This window comes from Tachypleus tridentatus, chromosome 2, assembly GCF_004210375.1.
Source record: "Tachypleus tridentatus isolate NWPU-2018 chromosome 2, ASM421037v1, whole genome shotgun sequence".
Taxonomy (NCBI): domain Eukaryota; kingdom Metazoa; phylum Arthropoda; class Merostomata; order Xiphosura; family Limulidae; genus Tachypleus; species Tachypleus tridentatus.
This window is the reverse complement of record NC_134826.1, coordinates 128,513,503-128,529,614: the sequence shown is the minus strand read 5'-3', so window position 1 is coordinate 128,529,614 and position 16,112 is coordinate 128,513,503. Positions and strand designations below refer to the sequence as shown.

General features: G+C 34.4%; 1 protein-coding gene across 1 annotated transcript in view; it reads left to right on the top strand.

Moving 5' to 3' along the window:
- The first annotated feature begins 5,354 nt into the window (after positions 1–5,354).
- LOC143245083 (glycogen debranching enzyme) overlaps positions 5,355–16,112 on the top strand; it is a 90,507-nt gene continuing 79,749 nt past the window's right edge. Inside the window, 1 exon segment of the mRNA XM_076490929.1 lies at positions 5,355–5,488. The gene's annotated coding sequence lies outside the window, so the exon portion shown is untranslated.

The following is a 16,112-nucleotide window of genomic DNA, read 5'->3' as shown; positions in this document are numbered from 1 at the left end:
ATGACCGAAGAAGGTCGAAACGTTGTTCGCTCTTCTATGTAAAGTGTTTTCTCAGCCCAAACGAGCCGTTTTTGCATATAAATTTCTCAACAAGTGGGTTTCTCGTCATCACTGATGATTCATAATTACTTTTCCGCCTTTTATTAAAGATTACCGTGGAAGGGAACGAAACTCAAGTAAGTGAGTGAACATGTGAGCAAGCAAGGCGTACTAAACTCCCTATGCTATCATGTTGTTCTCGCTGCCAGGACCAACTTCGCCAGCCACCTTACCAGTCTTGCTGGTAATCGTTGACGAACTACCGCCGCTTCAAATTGCCATTTCTATCGCTCAGGCCAAGCCTGGATCAACCAAAGACCCTTCAAGGACCTGAATCCTTCGTCGAGACGGAATTCTCCTTCAACCCTCTACACCTGAAGATCTATCATATTTATGTAAACCCTGGATCACTGAAATCAATGTCAGCCTTTCGCCCATGAAGAGCTCTATCAATCTATTCTCTGTTTTTCTCAGACGCATCGGCATATCCATTCACACATACCATAGAATGCCAACCCAAAACCGAGATATGCGGTGTCCGCCGGATTTTCTCCAAATATACCAGTCAAACCACTAATTTCACCAAAACAGTTACAACGTGTAAGCACAGTGCCGACTACATATTACACGACAGATGTTACTATCATATATTCCACTTCAGTGTCGAACGCCCTTGTCGTTGTTCTACCAAGTCGTGGATATCTAAGCCTTTCAGACAATCACAACATAGTCAATCAACTGAAGACTTCTGATAGCCAACCACCGATTTACCGCTCAACCAACAACAAGCCAGGAAAAGTACGCAAACTTATTAATGCAACTCTGCATCGAACCCGCTAACCTCCACTGCCAGCAACATCCCAATACTCACTACCAGGACGAAATACAATGACACTCAGAATGACGACGACATTAATCTCTAACAACGACCTAATCTAAAGAAGAAATGTAACAGATCCTGTCAGACCCAAAGTTTAACTTCATATGTTACAACCACTTGCCAGACTCAAACCATCCAAGTTAAGACTACTAACGTGTCAGTTGAAACAAACAATCAAATCACAAACAGTCAGAAGACACAAACTAAAATTGCAAGAAGACACGAATCATCCTAGACCGCTGAAGAACAACACACCAAAGAAGAACATCCAGAGGACTCGCCTCCACCCTCACGATCTTTCTCAACACCTCTAAGCATCAGATGTGAACGCAAGTTCAATCTGAATTTCCTCGCTGCTTTACAAGATCAGAGCAAGTTGTTTTCCAGGCCGCCAACCAACTAGCTACTTCTTCATTTCTGCCTTATTATCCTTGACTTCTTTTTCAGCCTCTTCCGAGCACGGTCTGGGTAGATTATTCGGCGCCCTGGCCCTGGCCCTGGCCGTGAAAGTGGGTTTTCGGGGTACTCTTGTCCGTCTCCCCCCCCCCTTCACACACACACACACCTAAATACGAGGCATTGGATCTCTCGATCCCAGCCAGGTCAACTTGATTTTTGCTCGACCCCGAATCTTGCCGTTCGGGTTGATGTTTCGTCTTGTCTACCGGCTAACTTTTCGTTTTTGCCGGCTTCGTCTCGCCTGGCATTCTCACTCGACAGTTTAATATTGCCCCACTTCACTTCATTGCCTTAAAAAAAAAAAAAACATATGAAAACCCACACGCTCAGATAAGTAATCTTCCACAGGACAGGACGAAGGGGAACTACAACTGTTGGGGAGATAATTTGTCAGACTTCTTTCTCTCTAATTTTAACCTCTTCCACGGTTTTGTTGTTGTAATGACCCATGGGCAGCTCAGGTGTTAGTTTAGAGAATGACAAAAAAGAGTATCTAGAATGAAAGTAACTTCACAACTTTCTTGTTATTGTGAGAAAACATGCATCAAAAAGTAAACTACCAGGTCGAACTAGTTTTTGAAACAATTATCGAGAAATTTTCTTAAGATTTTGAGCTAGGAATAGAATCCTACAAATATTTGCTTTATGCTTAGTGTTACAGTGAGCTAGGGAAAGATATAAAAGACATCTCCCTCCTTTCTCAACTAAGCTGCTTTAGAGGGCCTTACCGTAAACTTCCGCCAATGGGAGAAGGTCACACATGATACACGCGTGATCCTGATAATTATTTATTTTATTTGGTCATGGATTTTTATTTTTCGCAATGGAAGGTCTGGGTACTGAGTATCTTTTTTTTTTTTCGCTAAAATTGGTTTTACTTGTCTCTTTAAACATAATTGTTACATGTACTTTCTCCCTTGCTAACAAGACGAAATGGGGGGATGTAGAGAGGAAAATTAACATTTACACAGATTAAATGCGTGATCCGTATCGTTGGCTAGAGTCACTGTATTGCTATCGGACAGGGGAAGTTTTAGTCATTCTGGATCCCCGGGTAGAATTCAGCAAATGGGACCCCATAATGATAAGAAAACTCAGAAGAAGATTAAAAGGCATAGCAACAGGGGCTCCTGGCAATTACCCGATAGGAAGGACTGCCATTGCTTTCGGTCCGTATCCAAAGAATGGCATAGAAACCGAATTCATAATCACGGAACAACTTTATTGACCATATATTACGCAAAAACTGGACATACTAACAAATTTCAAAGAATACTACAGCGTGGCCCGTAGGTCCCTACCCATCCATATGTTATTATGTTATATTCAATTACGCATGTATTATAAATTTGTTTCTTTTTTTTTTCAGATAAATATGGCAGATGTAAGCCCATTTACACTTGAAGAGCGTATTGTGACAAGTACGTGGGTACATGAGCGCAAGAATACTGGTGATACCACATAGATACACTGGATACATAAGATATATTGATGGGTAGGGACTTACTGGCCACCCTGTATATAATATAAGAATTAAATGCATGGTATGCTTATATACACATGAGTGGCGTACATTACATCATTACAGCACCCTTAGTATTGCTACACGGTTTTACGCACACACATATACATAGATATATGCGTGATTTAATGAGAACGTTATGTACAAATTGATTAGTATAGCAAATATGCAGTTTTAAATTAAATAGTTTCGAAGCTGACAAATTCACTCACTGATTTGTACTTAGCCCACTATTTGGCTATAGTAAAGGATGAATCCACCCTGATACCTTCCAATTTTCAAACCTTTACAAAGCTTATTCTATTATATTATTATAGATTGTTATTCTGCGGAAATTTCATCAAAATTCCAACATGTTTAGCCTTTGTGTGCAGCAACACATCGACCTAATAAGGATGTGTCAAGACCTTCCACTGGATAAGTATTTATTTTAGGTTGATTGTTTATTAGTTATGTTAATTCTGCCAACCTTAATGTCTGGAGAATGGGTAATGTTTGTAACATTACAGCCTCCAGTTGCACAGCGGAATTTATGCGGACTTACAACGCTAGAAACCGAGTTTCAATACCCGGAGTGGGCAAAGTGCAGATAACCCATTGTGTAGCTTTGGGCTTAATTACAAACAGACTGTAACACATATTTGACAAATAAAATCCTATAGAAGCTTGTGTATGAAAAATTGTATTTAATGTATTATATACTTGATACATCTTACCAAGCATGATCTTTGCTCAGTTGACAAATTTAAATGTTAATGTTATATAACTTTATTGTTAATTGCATGTAACTATATTACCTCAAAGTCTCATCATCTACAAATAAAAGTTATTTATATAGGCTTTTAGGCTATTCATTTATGTAATTGCAGTGGATGGTATTGTAATATGTGTTAGTGCAAAATGAAATTTCTGTTTTTATTATTACTTCAGAAAAATCATTTTTCTTTTAAATACATGTTTTCATTATCGTTATATTGTTACATGAATAGCAGAAATAATTAATTCGTCAATAGAAGAAAGTTTTTTTTTTTTAGTTTTATAATTATGAACGGATTTCCATTTTCTAATACCAAACCTCAACTGCATTAACTGTAAAGTAAAATATAAAAATACGAGAATCAGGATTATTGATAGATTGTGTGACAACTATGCCGTTTAATGATTGTTTTAATTATATAATTATTAATGTTAATTTTTATGAATGTGTGAAAAAATTATAAAAATGTTATTTATAAAGATTTCTTAGGTTTGCATAAAAGGCTGTACTGACCATATTTTGCTAATAAACGTAATTGTCTAGATAAAATGCTCTTATTTTACGGCCCCTGGTGGTACAGCGGTATGTCTGCGGAGTTATAACGCTAAAAATCGGGTTTCGATACTTGCTGTGGGTAGAGCACAGATAACCTATTGTATAGCTGTATGCTTACTTCAAGAACATATCTTATGTATTGACGTTGCTCAGAACTTATGTATATGAATTATCATTTCATTCAGCATCAAAACAATCTGTAACAACTGACAAATAAATATTTGTTTAGTAAAAGTGTAATACTTTTATCTGTATTTTTATGAAAAGTTAAAAAAAATTCACTACCATTTTCTTTGTCATATTATTAATATTATCTCTCGCTATTTCCTATTTATGGTAAGTATCTAATATACTCTGTAATATAATCTCATGGAAGTTTTGTTGCTTGTCCAGCCTATACGCTTTTTATTAATTTAACTAAATTAAAATAAACTAATAACTTTGGCATGTATTTATAAAAACAACACTGTATTTGTGAGAGCTACTAAAATAATACAACGAATAATTAAATATCAGTTATAAAGAAGTATTTTATTTCTTATTGTATGACTCAGATTTCAAAGAAACCAACTTAAGTTTAAAACATTCATATAATACTTTCTGATCATTCTATGGCGTGACACTAACTAGGTGTGGTAAGATGGCGAACGGCATAGCCAAGCGTGTTAAGGCATTCGACTCGTAATCCGAGGGTCGCGGGTTCAAATCCCGATTGCGCCAAACGTGCTCGCCCTCCCAGCTGTGGGGGCGTTATAATGTGATGGTCAATCCCACTATTCGTTAGTAAAAGAGTAGCCCAAGAGTTGGCGGTGGGTGGTGATGACTAGCTGCCTTCCCTCTAGTCTTATACTGCTAAATTAGGGAGCGCTAGCACAGATAGTCCTCAAGTAGCTTTGTGCGAAATTAAAAAAAACAAACAAACAAAATCTAGACATATTTTGAAATACAATTTTGTAACTAAAAGCCATTACATATTATTAATATGTTACAGTCTTTCAGAAAAGACTCTATATGAATTATAAGTAAATTTAACACAAAGAAATACTATATTAAGTGCACAAAAACAATTACAATATTTTAATGCCAGCTTTTAATACTTTCATGAAATAGTAGAGCTTCAGTTCTATAATGGCAGTAAATACTGTGCATGCGCTCTTTTTGCAAGGACATTTTCTGACCGGGACTTTCGTTTGGGTGACCTTGTAGATCAGCTGCTTTTGTGGTCGGCGATGGTTGAACCTTGGATTTGGTTACCTTAATTTAATTTGTATTGAAGGTAACGTAACAATAAGTTACAGTAAATATGTCTGTTTAAGGGTATTTATTAATATATTTGAAAATAAAGCACAACAAAGATTTATAATGTTATTTTTAAGTCATAGCTGACTGAAGTTTACAGAGTTGGTATCATAATAATAGTGAATCGTGTATTAATGTGGAGACAGTACGTTTGGTTTTGTGTATTTTTTTACATTAGAAAATTTAAGTTTTTTGTCTTTTGGACTAACACTAGTAACATTACTGAATAGTCATAAAGACTGTTAACATCGTATCATTTTAAATTGTTGCATGACTAATGAGTGAGTTCGGACTAGACTGCTCATAATCCCAGTTTGTCATTGGATGATGAATTCGTGATTGATTAACATTTATAAATTAATACAACATGATATTATGGTGTTTGACACTGCAGTAATATGTATTACGTTTTCAAGTTTGAGCAGGAGTATTTTTGGAACTGACAGTTATAGATGCTACACATTCACGTAATTACACCCACAAGTTACAGCATTATTGAAAATAGTAATAATAACTTGTATGATATATCATTAGAGTTTGTGTATAGATAACTGAATCACAACTCGTTAAGTTGCATCTTTTAAGTTTAATGTATATTTTATCAGGAAGAGTATTATTATTAGGAACAAAATGAATTAATTCAACACTCCAGTTAAAATGGAAAGCTATGATGATAATGAGAATTATTCAAACTTGGTTAAAACTTAAATTTTAACCACTGATAAGGAGAATTCTTTTGGAATTCCAGGTTATGTTATTCAATATGAGAGAATTTTTTTTAAAAAACAAAGTGTGTGTGTTGTTTATTATATCACTTTCTATGTGATTTCATATATCAAATGATTAGAACAAAAACAGTGAAGATATATATTATGAAATAGCATTATGAAAGGATATGTTTGCTAGAAATGAAGTGAGAAACATTTGGGGAAGAGTGGCCACTTCCATAATTAGGTTTGATATTTTGTTTCATGTTTAGATAACACTAACATTGTAAGTGCTAATTACAAAAAAAACAAAAAAACAAATGTGAGACAATAAGTATCTTTAATCATGTGAAATAATCAGTTAAAGATGATGGAGGAAAAATTTGGGAATATTTTAAAAAATAACTTTTATTTTAACATAATTCAAATATGAAAAGAAGATTAACTAGGTAAGTTATGGATAAATGGCTAAGATGAAAGATTTACATTACAATAAAACTAGGGATTTGGTTAAGAAAAAATGGTTAAAAAAGTAACAAGGCCTTATGAAAAACAACTGGGAAAATTAACTGTTAAAAAGTAGTAAATTTGATTTTAAGGTGGTTGTACTGGGTCCTTGCTACTCATAGAGTGCCTTAGAGGTCAGTGGTTGTCTGCTTTGGCCTTTGCTGTTTATTGTCTACATCAGTAATATTTATAGGGCATATATTTAGTAAATTAGTAAGGTTTGTTGATGACATTTTACACTCATCTGTTTTGAGTATTAATAATAACTTGAGCAGTTGATAAGTTGGACAAATGTTTGGTGAATAACCTTTAACTATATTGAGTTCCAAGTATTGTGACTTATCATTAGTTTAAATTATATGTATACTGTATATGGGAGGACTACTAGAGCAATTTGATAATGACAATGGTAGGAAAAGAGACCAAGTTCTATAAATTTTGGTAGGATAGAGTCATCTCTAACTGATTCAGTTTTACTTTTTAATGGGGTGTTTGACCTTTGGAATGAGTTGCTTTAAGTTCCAGTGGAAGCAGTAAATATTAAGAAGTTTCAGAAAATACTTGGTAAATACTTAAATGTTAAGAACTGGACTTTAGTTTAGTGGGTAGGACAGTCTTGATGGACCAATAGGCCCCTTGTTCTTAAATTTCATGTGACTGAAGAAAAGGATCTCGACATAGTGGTGCATAAGGATGAAATGGTCCTTTGCTGTGTTTAAGTTTATCAAAGTCCTTTAAATATCTGAAAATGAGCCACATTCCAGTAGCCTGCCTCCCTCCCCAAAAAAGTAAATGCATGTGTTTGTGTGTATAGCTTAAGGAATATCTTTTTCACAAGCATTTTTGTGCAACAAAATACACAAAAAGGTCATCTCCATTATTGATAGAAGCAGAGTTGTGTTGCTTTATATAATATCTCTGGGTATACATATTAGACATTTCAGTGAAATACTAGTAAGGGTAGAAAACAATTTTTATTGTGATAAAGTAAGTATTAGTGGTAAAGACAATTAACTTGGAAGAAATGTTGTAAGTGCAGAAAGTTTAATATTCAGCTTAAAATATTATTCAGCATTTATATTAGGTGCTTATTTGCCCTCTGTTTTTGTTACTATGCATTAGTTTGAAGGATATACCTTATTAATTTTCATTATTTAGGAAATTGCAGTAATGGAAATATTAAGTATGTGAAAAACATAGTTTTAATCATAAAATAATGAGTATGTTATATTTTTTTGGACTTATGTAAGTAGTAAGTGAAATAATTTTCAAACTGAAATATAAAAGAACATTACAGCATTCATGTTGTTGCTTTGAATAATTTATGCCTTTACATTAAGCTGCAATAATTCAAACTAATGATAGTGTTTGTGTCTAAATTCAAGATCAAACATAATGGATATAATTTAATAATTTTGTCCCATGTTTTAGATACTGCTTTACATACTGAAAAGTATTTTTTTATTATATTGATTGTTTTAGATGGAGCTTGTTAGATAAGATTTGAAAGTAATAGTTATACTTTTTTCAGATTGCTTTTGATAGGTTGACTACTACTTTATTTTTTTCTGTACACATAGGTTGTATTTTGTGCTATTAAACAAAAGGCAAAGCAGAATTAAATTAACATGCATGATATTTGTAACTCTGTATCATAGAACTTGTGAATTATAAGATGTTAAAAAAAACACATTTTAAGTATATGGAAAATTTTCAGATTTTACACCTAAATTATGATCAGGTGTGATTATTAGAACAACCTTAGATCCACCAGTTCTTCCCATCTCCACTTCTGGTGCACATTTCTTACTTGCCTTATTGAAAAATAAAGTTTCATAAGCACAAGCACAAAAGGAGATTTATTGTGCATGGAAGTGTGTCACCCCCCCCCCCATTGGCAGTGGGTTTTTGTCACATGATATTATCATATAATAAAGCAATGAAATGTTTGGAAAAAGAAACAGAAATATTAAATGTTTTATATTTTTGTACTTCTGCCAATATGTAAATATTTTGTTTGTTCATAACAGAATGCAACTGATTTGTGCATATGTTTATCTTCCAAGACAATAACTCACCTCCTTTCAAAGCTTAACTATCTTCCTCAGTGAGTGTGCCAAAGAGATTTGCATGCTAGTATTCTTGAGGCAACTCCCACTTTATTTATGTTTTTTTTGTGAATTGCTTTACTATATGATAATATCATGTGTCAAAAGCCCACCATCAATGTGAGGGTGACACACTTCCATGCACAATAAATCTCCTTTTGTGCTTGTGTTTATGAAACTTCATTCTTCAACAAGGCAAGTAAGAAATGTGCACCAGAAGTGGAGGGATGGGGAGAACTGGTGGATCTAAGTATGTTTAAGAAATACAGAAATACATTTCCCGATAAGTAAAATTTTGAGATAATTCACTTCTACTCACAGTTAGCTGGGATTCAAAACCACAATGGTGGAGTAGCCTGTGCAAAAATTACCTAAATAAGCCTCCTTCAAATGCAGGGCTCTGCAGGGATACACTATGGGAGGCTATCTTATTCAGGCTGTACTCTTCCCCCATATAAGAAAGAGGGAAGAAGCAATAATAGTGTTTTTATTTATATGTTTGTATTCTTCATTCTCTTTCTTTGGTGCTTTCTTTATATTATATAGCTTTTCATTCCTTTAACTCAGTTCACTTTCTTTGGTGTCTATTTGGTTGGAGAACATATCCCTTTTTTTTTTCATTTACACATTCCATAGTTTCATGTTTTCATTTTTTCTATCTAACTTTTTGTACACCATCCATTATTTTTGCCTTTTATCTGAGCAATTTCTTCCTGTTTCAGTTGGGCCTCTTATTTGCTTGAGTGATACCACTTGTGCCCTATCCCTCCATAATTTGTTCCCCTACAGGTTAAACTAATTTGGTTATGTTATATTCTTTCTTCTGCTACTTTGCCCCCTTTGTAAATACTTTGTACGTATTTACAATGCTAAAATCATGGGTTTGTTCCCCTCAGTGGGCTCAGCAGATATCTCGATGTGGCTTAACTATAAGAAAACACACACACTCTTCTGCTACTTACGCTTTTCTTGTGTGCATATTATCCTGGTTCCATTTCTTTACCTGGATGTCTGCAGGAAGTTTCCTTTTTACATGATAACCTGGACTGATATTTTACAACTTTGCTCTCATTCTTTTCCTAGAGTTTTTGTCTGCTTTTTTACTTTGCCCTTTTCTTTATCTAAATTGGTTTTCCACTGACCTTTTCATTCCAAACTTCAGGTTATCCCTATTTTCTTGTTTTCTCACTTCCTGATCAACCCATTTTGTATTCGTTGATTTTTGCAAAGGATTCACTTGCTGTACTCTTGACCCTGTAACAATGTTCCTTTTCATTGACTATTTGTGTCTGTCAGCCCATTGTCAGATGTTTCTCACCTCCTTTGTTTTACAAAGCCTAATTGTTTTGAGTACTTTAGGCATTTTTTTTTCTTCCTCATCTCATCTGAGTTTGGCCTATTATTTTCATTTATGAGCTGTGGCATATCTGGTCACCAGCTTTTACACTTTCCATTCTCTTCCTGTATGAGAGATTCTTTTTGTTTTTAGAGAGACTGGCTTTCCTAAAGCCTCTTATTTTTATGGGGCATACCCTTCTACATCTTACAATGAACCCCCCCCTTTTTTTTTTTCTTGGAATCCTTTGTCCTCTTTGGTGAGCCTCTCTTCAAGCACTTGTTATAGTATTAGGTTGAGGAATAATTTGTGAGCGTTTTTAAATAATTTCATTCAAGCATTACATGCAAGACTATACAATACTTCAATGCATGAACACATTACACCCAAAACATTTATTATGATACTTTATTTCATGTAATACCTAGGTATATAGTATGCATTGTTTTAAACAAAATTGCAAGAAATTAAATGCGAAAAGCAGATGGTGTCGAAAATGCTCGATTTTGTCCACTTGACATTCCATTTAATGAGCTGAAAATGAAAGAAAAAATTAAAGACAATCAAACACACCATCTATTAGAGCAAAAAATTATCTACCAAATGACATGAAATATTTTGCGAAAGCGTTTCATTTATGAATATATTTTTTTAACTTGAAAAAACGCTCATGAACTATTCCTCAACCCAATATATAAAAAGCTGCTTATACAACTTCCTGCATCCCCTTACAACTTCTCCAACTACATCTCTCTCTTTTTGGGTTTTTATTCAATGAGGGCAGGACTTCTAGCATTTAGCTGGCCGACAAAAGTTCACCCCACATCATTATGCTCAACCCAACCACCTTGCTCTTTCTTAGTCATGTTTCACTTAGTTTATTCCAAGATCTTTCCTTGTTCCAACCATTCTTGAAGGTCCTGTTCTATAGTCTTTTATTTTTGGGTGTCAACTATACATTTCTCAGCCCATTCACATCATTTGCTGGGAGCTTCAATTTTGTTGCAGACCATTTCTCTTGGTCAGTCACTATCTTATCAGCAGATGTGTGTGACATGCTTCTCTTAGGTGCTTTTGCCACCTTACTCATCTTCAGGTTTTTTCTCTTATGGTCCTATATTCATCGTCCTTTGACTCTGGCTGTTGATTTTCTCAGGCAGGCCCATACTTACCTCTTTCTCTATATCTACTTACTTGCTTGTCTCTTCTTTCTGGGTCTTGGTGTACAAACTACTTTTCTTCCTGGGCCTTATTGCTGGCACCTGTCCTTTGGTCCACTTGATGCTTGGGCCCTCTTCTTATTTCCATTATCCTTTTTCTCTTGATTCACATTAAGTTTTGCTTCCTCAGAGAGAGATATCCTTCTCATGTCCTCAGACATGGATTCTGCCTGACTGATTGGCATTGAGCTGGGCATTCCACTAATGTGGTATTATTTTTGTCAGTGATCCTTCTGTCACCTTTTTTTTTCTAGCAGTAATGTAATTCTCTGCACTACTCTTTGCCTTGCTTACCCAACTGTTTGGTGATGGATTCTTATTTTCAGCCTTTTCTGATTGTTGGGTGGTCCTTTGCATAACCTTTCTTCTTTCCAGATATTCAGAGATTTTTCTTCTCCTGCTATCTCCACAGTGATATATTCTTTTGTTCTCTTCAGCCATTCTCATTCAACTCCCTTGCTTGAATGAGATCAAAGTGAGGTTTTACACAGTCTCATACATGCCCCATTTCACCATTAACTTCCTAACTTTTGTATAATCTTTATCTCTTGGTTTGTTTCCTCCTACTTCTACCTCCATGATTGTAGTTGTTCTGATATTTTTACTGTATATCCTGCTTTTACCCTCTTCCATTCATTTTTTTTTTCCTTCCTGGGCTGATCTTTTCTTTTTCTGACTTCAAACACGTGGGAGCTTGCATTACACTTCTTTTTCCCTTTCATATGTCTTCCTTATTTGGCTATTCACATCTAAGCTTTTGCATTCTGTTAGGCTGTTTGATGTACTTTATTACAGACCTTTCCATTTAGAGGTCTCCACCTTCACCTATCCCTTCCCTGGGTCCACTTCTGCTTATGAATGTTTTTCTTTTGTCTCTTATAGGATAGGTTTGTCATTTCCTCTCTTGACATGTTAAATTTGGGATGTGGATGCTTGTAGAATATTTCACCTTCCTTCACACATGAATAATTTTTTTTCATTTTCTCACATCTGTTATTTGCCATTCCCTGGATTAGTTCCTCCAGGCAAGCATGTGGATTCTCCACACATTCATCTTCTTCCCCTCTACACCTTTAGGCTGTTTTTTTCTTGTGATTATTTTTGTATTACACAGGTCACCATCTTTGAGAAGAATACATACTATTTCTCTCTCAGAGCCTTTCTTTAATTCCAAATGATCCCACCAGGTAGCTGGTGTTGCCTTCCAGAGTGTGCCTACCCCAAATATGCATTGAGCCAGGATAATGGAAGCCACTTATACCATCCACCCTGACTCTACACATACTTAATGTGAGATAGAATGTTTTGCAAATATTTTCATGGTATTTGTCTTCTTTGGTGAGCCTCTTTTCAAGCACTTGTTAGTGCCTAGACTCTGCCTGTAACCTATAGATTCTGTTTGTAGTAGGCATATTATCAGCAAGTCCAATTGCTAGTATGTATGTGTATGTGTGTTTATATGCAACTTCAGAAGTAATTATGTTTCTTCATTACATTTTGTTTATTTTTCTAGTTTTTAATGTGGAATTACAGTTAACTGTGTGTGTAGATCTGAGATATCAACTCAGAAGTTAACATTTTCCTTACCTGAAAATGTATTTCAAAAGGGTTCCTCTACTCTTTCGCAAGTACTTAATGTGTATATAATATATACATATATATTCACTCTGTCATCTGATACAGACCATAGCAGTTCCATGGACTACCATGGAAAAAGCTGCATCAGGGATGTGTTCTTGTCTGGCATATGTTGCTGAGTTTTTAAAATAGTTTCATTGTCATTCATTGCACTGTTTTTAGCACATTGGGATCCAGACACTTTCTCCAAATCTTCTCTGTGCAAATTCTTTTTCTTTTCATCAAGTGGAGCATGAGAAACCAGTTAGCCACTAGGGTGGTAGACTGTAGAGAACCCTCACTGCTTGGACTCAACTGCTGGAGCTAGGAGGAGTCCAAATGCTGTGAGAAGTGGGGCAGTGGTGACACTATCAGTGTAGTACAGGTCATCTAATACATGAATCAGATACGTCACACATGTCATCCATGGCTTACTCTGGTGGTTTAAGCTTTTTAGTAAAGTTGAGGCATTAATACAGTGCCATTTTCTTGTAGACAGGATCTGTCCCATAGAATCTGTTCAGTTGAGTTGAAGTGTGCACTCCATATGGGTTCATACAGCATAACTAGTGTCCTCCTTCTGCATCTGGTGTTAGTTCTGTATAATCTAATGGTAGAATTGAGACAAGAACTCTACAATAATGTTGTACCACTAACATATTTCTTCCTGCAGCTAATGTTAGCCCTGTAGAGTTAAGGAATACATAATTATTTATATTGCATTATAATGTGTCCTCCTTCCACACCTAGTTTGATGGTTGAAATGAGGTGTGCACAAAAGGTACAGTTTGAGTGTACCTCAACCCCATTATACATATTACCTGTTCAATGACTTTTTTTGCAAGTACTTTGGTGGTTGTGTTCACATTAACCTGACCATGTGATACAAATTTGACTTCTTTGCCTCTTTGCTCTTTTTTTGTGGATCCTCTGCCAATAGGTTTTCCACTTCATGGGCTTCCTTTAGGTGCTGTTATGAGGAGGTTTTCATCTCGGTAATGTTTGCACAGGTTATTCCACCATTTGAGTGTGGGATTATAACTTACTCTGTGTGTAGAGGTGAGGTATCATCTCGGAAGTTAACATCTTTACCTGAAAATGTTCTTGTGATAAATACTCACTTCTGCATACATTTCCATCATGCTTTGTTAAAGAAAAGTTTTATGAGTGCAAGCATGTAGGAGGAGCTATTGTTCATCGAGGTATGTTGTTGTATGAGGTTATGCAGCTCAATACACCTAAAATGAAATTAGGTGGGAGTTGCCTCAATGCTAGTAGCAGGGAAATCTTTTTGGCAGACATGTTGCAGATCATTAAACTGTGTGAAGAGGTATGTACTGGAAATTCATTTTCATGTAAGGAAAATATTGACATTTATAATTTATGCTTGGCAACATATAAATTGAGTAATTGAGTAATATCTAAAATTTATTGCTCAACAATTCTGTCAGATGTATTTATGTGCAAATTTCTTGCATGCTTTCTTACAACATTGATGAGTTATGTGTATCAAAATATTTTAGCTATACATAAATTTAATGGAATAGGATCAAACTTGTAATAACTATACTGAAGAAAGCAATTTATTAAATAGCATGATATATCAGTACAATAAGGAATGTCATGATAAACATTTTCCATATAACGATGTAATAATATTAAATATTTGATATATTTACTCTACCTATAACCTGTAACAATTAATGAGAAAGAAGGAAGTGCCATATATTTTCACATAGTTAAGTAGAATCATTTAGGGTAACTTTTAAGCATCTTGTTATATTATGAAGTAGATAAGTTATGAGTAAGTCTAGTTGCTAGTGTGTGTGTGTGCAACTTCAGAAGTAATTGTGTTTCTTCTTAATTAATTTGTTTTTTCTAGGTTTTAAATTTATAGAAACTATTAACAGATGTTACCCATTTACAAGTTATTAAGGTATTTACAGATATTTTGATCAACAAATTGGGTATCTTTCTGGTTTGTTTGTGTTTTAAAATCTGGAAGTGTTCCATGTGCTGTAACAGAACCCCAGAGAGCAGTAGCTAAATTTGGATTGTTTTTCTGTGCTTCTTATAAGTACAGAAGTGTCACCTGCTAGCTTAGGCTGAGATTTGTTGTAGTGTAAAGTATGTTGCATTGATGTGTTCTGTTGTTTGGTAGCATATATTCCAAGATTAGCTATTTTAATCCTGCTTTACAATAATAATTGACATAAAATAATTTAAAGAGAAATTACAAGTTAACATGCAAGTATTTTCAAGTTATATAACTTAACCAATAAAGTAAAATCTGTTGCCATATATCTGACAGTTGTATATAATTCTAGATGTAGGTACTGTGTAAGTTGTCAGGACAACTGAAAATACAAAGCTGTAGAGATATAAAATATGGCAGTTAAAAGGACTGAATGAAAGCATGTTAGGCCTGTTTTGCCATTATTTCACTTAAGTATAATATATGAACATCTATTGTGCATGTTCAAATACCTACATTTGTTAATATTAATTTTGGGTTATAGATATCAAAATTTACTTTGACTCAAAAATAGTTCACAATACCAATATTTAGTCAGATAAAATTTTTTTTTTTTAAATAGCTTTTTAACAAAAAGATGCAGAAAATGTTCAAATGATATAATATTTAAGAACGTACTTTTAAATCTTGGTAGATACAAAGTTTTCAGAGCAATTTGACATAACGCTGTGACCACAAGTATTTGAGGATCATTTCTTTTTTACAACCGACAAATCTCAAACTATATTTTATTTTCAGAATTAAAAAAAAAAGCAGTCTCTTTGTTAGGAATTAAAAAAGCAAAAAAGGTTAGTTTTTATGAAATTAGGCAATGTTTTGATAATTGCTTTCAGTCTGTATTTTATATTAATTGGTGATATTTTTATTCAGAATTAATTCACGTACTTTAGATGATTTAATTTTATTAACTTTAGCCAAAAACAATTACAGAACAAATTATTTCTAATAATTGTTTCTCAAATTAGATCTACAAGTTTTAACAGTTATTAACATTTGCAATGTAAACTACTTCATGTGACTTGTGTACAAGTACTGTCCCTTAAAGTGGTTCAAGATGTTCAAGTATTTGAA